The sequence below is a fragment of the Glycine max genome, chromosome 5, assembly GCF_000004515.6.
Source record: "Glycine max cultivar Williams 82 chromosome 5, Glycine_max_v4.0, whole genome shotgun sequence".
Classification (NCBI taxonomy): domain Eukaryota; kingdom Viridiplantae; phylum Streptophyta; class Magnoliopsida; order Fabales; family Fabaceae; genus Glycine; species Glycine max.
Genome location: NC_038241.2, coordinates 14586437 through 14594295, shown reverse-complemented (window position 1 = coordinate 14594295; position 7859 = coordinate 14586437).

The following is a 7859-nucleotide window of genomic DNA, read 5'->3' as shown; positions in this document are numbered from 1 at the left end:
GGAAATACCCCTAGTGGTTATCCGTACAAACACAACATCTGTTAATCCTGACTCATGCGTCAGGCGAAAATACCTCAAGTGGTTATCCGTACAAACACAACATCTGTTGATCCTAACCCATGCATCAGGTGGCAGGCGGAAATACCCCAAGTGTTTATTCGTACAAACACAACATCTGTTGATCCTGACCCATGCGTCAGGTGGCAGGCAGAAATACCCCAAGTGGTTATCCGTACAAACACAACATCTGTTAATCCGGACCCATGCGTTAGGTGGCAGGCGAAAATACACCAAGTGGTTATCCGTACAAAGACAACATCTGCTAATCCTGAACCATGCGTCAGGTGGCAGGCGGAAATACCCAAAGTGGTTATTCATACAAACACAACATCTGTTAATCCTGACCCATGCGTCAGGTGGCAGGCAGAAATACCCCAAGTGGTTATCCGTACAAACACAACATCTGTTGATCCTGACCCATGCGTCCGGTGGCAAGCGGAAATACCCCAAGTGGTTATCCGTATAAATACAATTTTGTTACCTCGACCAGTGAAAAGTCCGGCAGCATGCGGAGATACCTTTTGGTTATCCGCACACTTGCTTTCATTTTTTCGTGGCTACCAAAGTTTTTTATCATCCCGAGACAAGCTAGTCCAGCGATATCTCAAACGATGGTAGTCGTCTGTTTCTAATCATTTTTTTTTAGATTTTCTTGCAGATACTTTTTGTCATCGAGGGACTATCAAGTGGATGACACACAAAGAACCCATTCTACCATCCTGGGACGATCAAGTGGATGACGCAAAAAGAACCCATTCTACCATCCAGGGACATTCAAGTGGATGACACACAAAGAACCCATTCTACTGTCCAGAAACGATCGAGCCCGATAACGTGAGAGGCGTCATGGTCGCTATTAGAGTTTGGCTCAAATGAAATTAGTGTCTTATCTTTACTTCCCTTTTATCTTCAATAAAATATAAGTAAAGAGTGGCAACTGTCATACCTTAATTTCGTCTGGGGACCATTGTTTTTCGGCATGCAACCTTCGTTTGAACACTTCAAAATGTTTAACACCCATCGTCGTGGAATCCGTAAAGTCCTAGGATGTTTTGGGGAGAAACCGGCCAAAAACGTGAAAACAGGAGTGTATTTAGCAAAGTGGGGTGTGTGTAAATAGACTGTTACACCCATCGTTGATCACTTCAGAAGGCTTAAAACACATCGTCGTGGAATCCGTAAAGTTCTGTGAGGTTTCTGAAAGAAAATAGCCAAAAACAAAAAAACGGGGGCTGAACTTATCAGAATGGTGGTGTAAATAGTAATTTTCAAATCTGGGCCCATCTAGAGGATTCTGGACCTTTTCTTGCTTCCTGGCTAAGCAACTAGCTTGCTTGGGCGGCAAGTACCTCCCTCTTTTTTTGAAAACGGGCCTCCGGGGCTTTCGTAATGCTTTCATAAAATTCCTGTAACCCTGGATAAGGCTTTTCCACTTAAGATTGGTGAGAGGAAGGACAAAAAAGAAGAAAATCAAGTCCGATAGGCTTCCTTAATGCTTCTGTAACTTTTCCATAAAATACAAAAGGGGGTGAACTTATCAAATTGGGGGTGCATCAGGAAACTTCCTGAGGAAGCCACCTGCTCGTCTGGGCGAGCTGGACAGCAACCTCCTCCCCATTTTCCCTATAAATAAGGGAAGGGGGCTATTCCAAAAGGGTCCTTGACCCCTATGTTGTGTATTTCAACTGTTTTTGGTGAAAAAAAGTGTTTCCGTGAAGAAAAACCAAGCCGAAGTGCCTCCGTAACGCTTCCGAGACGTTTCCGTGAGCAATTTCGTGAAGATTTTCCGCCATTCTTCACCGTTCTTTGTCCGTTCTTCAATCTTCAACCGGTAAGTTTTTGAATCCGAGACTTGCAATTCATTTCTTGTTTTGTTGGCTTTCATCTTCATTTCTTGTTTTCTTCCATTTTTAACGAGCTTTAACTGATCGTTTAAGTCGTTATCTCGCCTAATAAATGATAAAATGAATTTCAACCGATCATTTGTGTTGTAATCACTATTAAAGCAAAATATAACCGATTGTTCACACTATAACCTCGATTAAATAAAAAAGGCAAAATAATAATAAAATAATCAAAATATCTTGAAAAAAATAATAATAAAATAATCAAAATATCTTGAAAAAAATAATAATAAAATAATCAAAAAAATCAATCGAATATTTTTCTTTGAAAGTTTCCTTGAATGAATTGACTAATAACCAAAGTGAAACTAAGACTAAAATCAACCCACAAAACAAGCTTTGTCCGCAAAAGTCACTCAAAACCGTTTCAAGGTCCAACGCCTTAAACGGTCCACTTTGCTTTTATCAGGTAACATGGACCGTCTAAAGGCACAAAATCAACACGTAATTTTACCGCTTTTTCAAGAACTACGTAGGTCTGAGTTCCTCACCACAAATTGAGGATATGTAGGAGCAAAAGCCCTGCTTTTGTCGACCACCCCTTTTCAAAAAAAAAAAAACAAGAGATCGTTAATGGTCCAACGCCTTAATGTTTCTCTTCTTTCAAAACCAAGAGATCATTAATGGTCCAACGCCTTAACGTTTCTCCCCTTTCAACCCCAAGAGATCGTTAATGGTCCAACGCCTTAACGTTTCTCTCCTTTCAAAACCAAGAGATCGTTAACGGTCCAACGCCTTAACATTTCTCTCCTTTTCAAAAATCAAAAGATCACTTAAAGGTCCAATGCCTTAAACGACTTTTTCTCGGTTAAAATCTATCTTGCAAAAAAAGATAAAAACAACTTAACCAACGTTTAGTTCTAAAAGAACTACGTAGGTCTGATTTCCTCATCGCAATTGAGGAATACGTAGGAGCGAGGGAAACACCCTTGTCAACCACACCAAAATTAAAAACATAAAAAGCATAAAAATACAAAAAAGACATAAAAAGGGAAAATAAAAAAAATTGAAGTATGATATTGAACACTTAATTAAAGGTTGTCGTCTCTTGTGGCGGATGCGTAGCGTGCTAATACCTTCCCCATGCGTAATTACAACTCCTGAACCTTTCACACTTAAAGTTCGTAGACCGCATCTTGGTTTTTCCGACGTTTTCCTCGAATAAATGTTGGTGGTGACTCCACACGCCTTCCTTCCTTGGAAGACACACCCGTGAGCCCCGTGTCGCCCTCCCGCCGAAGGGTAGGTTGCGACACCGATCAACGATCAGAAGAAAACGAAAGAAAATATACAGTAAGGTCTTTGAACCAGACAATGTTTGAACAAACATACAGGATTGTCACAAGCAAATGAGAAAAGAAAGGAAACCACGGCCGACGACATATGAAGTTGTCCTCTCCCTTTGATTACCAACCAAAATCTTGTGCGCCGGTGACTCTTTCACTCCGCACTAAATAAAAATAGAAAAGGAAAAGGCCGAAACACCCAAAAGCCAAATTCCCCCCACCAAAATCCAACTTTCTAAATGTCCTATTGATCCATGATTACGCATGTTATCTTTGATTTGATAGGAAATGATTTGCAAAGTCAAGTTATGACATATCTATGGTTCGGAATTAGGATGAAAAACTTGCCTATGTGAGATTTATACACTTTGAGTGATTTTCTTCTATTTCAGTTGGACCCAGTGTTTCCTCTAAATGATCGTTTAGAAATGAAATGCTAATATCCTGAATCTCATTTGTGATTATGAGAAAATTTTATCAGTATACTCTCTTTCCCCAATAGACACATTGTTTTTTATCAAAATATATGTCATTCTAATCGGTTGGAGGTTTTGTTTCTTTGCTAAACCATGTTCGCATTTTAGTGAAAGAACACCGAGACTACTTTAGTCTCACCTTCGTCATCAAGAGATGGCGAGTCCGATGACACACGAAGACACCTCATGGTTATCCACACCTTTGTCTTCCAAAGACGGCAAGTCAAATGACACGCGGAGACACCTCATGGTTATCCGCCACCTTTCATCATCCGAAGACAATCAAGTCCGATGACACGTAGAGACACCTTACAGTTATTCACACCTTTTGTCAACCAGAGGCAAGCGAGCTCGTTGATCGAGACTACTTTAGTCTCACCTTCGTCATCCAGAGACAGAAAGTTCGATGACACATGGAGACACCTCATGGTTATTTGCCACCTTTCGTCATCCAGAGACAATAAAGTCCGATGACACGTGGAGACACCTTATGGTTATTCGCACCTTTTGTCAACCAGAGGCAAGCGAGCCCATTGACCGAGACTACTTTAGTCTCGCCTTCATCATCCAGAGACAACAAGTCCGATGACACGCAGAGACACCTCATGGTTATCCGCCACCTTCGTCATCCGGAGACAATCAAGTTTGATGACTCATGAAGACGCCTTATGGTTATCCGCACCTTTTGTCAACCAGAGGCAAGCGAGGTCGTTGACCGAGACAACTTTAGTCTTTCCTTCGTCATCCAGAGATGGCAAGTCCAATGGCGCACAGAGACAAATTATGGTCATCCGCACTTTGCTATCCAGAGATAATCAAGTCTGATAGCACGCGGAGATGAATCATAGTCATCCGCCACCTTTCGTCAACCAGAAGCAAGAGAGCCCGTTGACATGTCAAGACCAATGTGGTCATCTGCGCCCCTTTTGTCGAGGACTTAATGTCTATCGACCGAGTCTACTGTAGGCTCACTTTGCTATCCAGAGACAAACGAGTCCGATAGCACACGGGGATCATAATGGTCATTCACTTTCATTGTTTTGAGACTATCAAAGTCCCTTTTCCCATCCCGAGACGAATGAGTTCGATGGTGTGCGGGGACGATGATGGTCGTCCGTTTCTAATTGTTTTTTTGAGATTGTTGCAGTTTCTTTTGTCATCCAGAGACAGTCAAGTCCAATGACCCGTGAAGACTCTCTTTTGTCATCCAGAGACAATCAAGTCCGATGACGCGCAAAGACTTTCCTTTTTCATCCAGAGACAGTCGAGTCCGATGACGCACGAAAACTCTCTTTTGCTATCTAGAGACCAATGAGTCCGATAGCATGCGGAGACCGTCACGATTATCTGTTTTTATCACTTTCAAAGCACCAAGGCTTTTTGTTGTTGTGCACCTGATGTCTTTTGTGCTCTTTATGGTTGACAGGTTTCGATGATTGAGCTATTGAATGGTCGGGTGAAGATTCAGCTCGAACGAAATTAGTGTCTTATCTTTACTTCCCTTTTATCTCCAATAAAAGATAAGTAAAGAGGGGTAATTGTCATACCCTAATTTTGTCTGGGGGCAATTGTTTGTCAGCATGCAGACCTTAATTAACCACTTTGAGATGCTTGACACTCACCAATGTGTAATCTATAAAGTTTCACAAAGTTTCAGAAAGAAATCAGCTAAAAACACAAAAATGGGGGTGCACTAATCAAACTAGGGGGTGTACCTAGCATCTGGGCCCATCAGGAATGTTCCAAAAAAGGGATTGCTTTAGGTGGAAGCAAACGAGCTGGGCGGCAACCACCTCCACTCGCCAGGGCGAAATTCTGCTCGCCTAGGCAAATTTTGCTCCAACAAATTTTACTGCTTCAGTGAAAATATAATATCTCATACTCCAAATTATATTTTGAATATCACGACGATCAAAATGTGCAGACTTGGGTTGCAAGCGTACAATCTAAATTTGAAGGTGATCCAATGGTTAATGAATCCAGGATCATGGTTTTACCAGAACAGGTTGAGGTAAAACTTGAAATCTCATAATTTCAACCTAAGTCAATAAAACTCCACATAACTTAACATCCACATCAAAAAAATCACACACTGCTAATTCACACAATACCTCAACTCATCCAAATTAATCCAGTAATCAAATAACACAAGAAATACATCAAACATCTATTTTCAGTTATTGAAATTTAAAGGCGTTACAACATTAACCTACCTTGACTTAGATGAGAAAGGTAAATCAGTGGATGAATCAAGATACATAGGTATGATTGGATCACTTCTCTACCTAACTGCAAGTAGACCGGATATCATGCTAAGTGTTTGATTATGTGCAATATATCAGTCCAATCCAAAGGAATCTCACTTAACTACTGTTAAGAGGATCATTAAGTATCTTAAGGGCACAACCAATGTAGGTTTGTGGTATTCCAAAGGAACTTCCTTAAACTTAAAAGGTTTTTCAGACTCTGATTTTGGAAGATGCAAATTAGATAGGAAAATTACAAGTGGTACATGTCATATACTTGGAAGCTCACTAGTGTCTTGGAATTGCAAAAGGCAAGCTTGTATCGCACTTTCAACTACCTAGGATGAATACATAGCTGCAGGAAGTTGTTGCGCTCAAAGTCTTTGGATGAAGCAACAACTTGAAGACTGTGGAGTAATTCTAGATCACATTTCTCTGAAATGTGACAGCACAAGTGCTATTAATCTAACCAAGAACCCTGCTATGCATTCAAGGACTAAGCACATAGAAACAAGACATCATTTTCTAAGAGATCATGTGTCTAAAAGTGATTGCGGGATTAAGTTCATTGATAGTGAACATCAATTAGTAGACATTTTCACTAAACCTCTTGCTAGAGATATGTTCTTTCACATTAGAAATGAACTAGGCATTTTGGATGCATCTAACATATAATAACATATTGTTTGCATAATGTGTGATTCACATTGTCATTCATATCACTTGTCTTTGTTTGGTATCTATTTTAGCTTATTGGTTCATGTGCATACTTAGTTTGCTTGAAGATCACATGTTTATCTTAGTTGTTTGATGGTTTCTTGTTGTTTTAATTGATTACTCTTTGTTCTAATTGATTATTGTATGATATCGGTTTGGTAAGTTTTTCAAAACTTTATGTTTTAATGGATTACACCATGTTTTAATCGATTACCATTGCTTGTGATATGTTTCCAATTTTGAAAACTTTATGCTTTAATTGATTACATACTGATTTAATCGATTACCATTGGTTGATACGTGTTATTTGTTTTAAAAACTTGTTGTTTTAATTCATTACCCTGCATTTTAATCAATTACCGTTTTCATGTCTGTGGGGCTTATGTATAAAGTTTGTATTTTAATTTATTACATGTCCATTTTAATCGATTACATGCCTGTATGTTTGAACTTTATATGGATTTCGTTCTGTTTTAATCAATTACATAACATTTTAATCAATTACAATGGCCTCAGGGGGAGTTTTTTTGGCATATTTAATCGATTATGCTTGCATTTTAATTGATTACGTATAGAAAATTTTGGTTTTAAAGTGAAAACGAGGGTCAATTTAATCGATTACTATGTAATTTTAATCGATTACTTGTGTGTTGTGTGTAATCAGTTACATTTCTTCGTCTTCACCTCATCAAAACCTCCATTGCTCTAGCATTTACTCCTTTCACCTACCATAGCCAACCAGAATGCCACTTTCCCTCTATAAAAGCCAACCTATGGCCCCATCTCAATCACACCTTCAACCATATCATAGTTATCTCTTCTAAACCCTAGCCTCTCTTCTACCTTCATGCCTCCTTTTGAAACAATGGCTAGCAATCCCACTAGGGTTCAAAAGAAATCCAAGTCCCAAAAAAAGGAAGCAAGGAGAACGTTCTCAAGCAGCTCTCAACAGGTTGGATACTTGGTTCACGAACGAAAGCAAGAAGGCTGACTTCAAGATGATTTATCATGTGAAGAATGTGAGAATTTTGAAGTGTTTGAACTTGGAATGGTTCTCTCGATAGGGATTCAACTTTCTCAACATGCTAGAAGCACAGGGTCTATCAAAGTTTGTGCAGATGAAAGGAACATTTTACCCAAAGTTGGTAAAAGTCTTCTACACATGTGCTA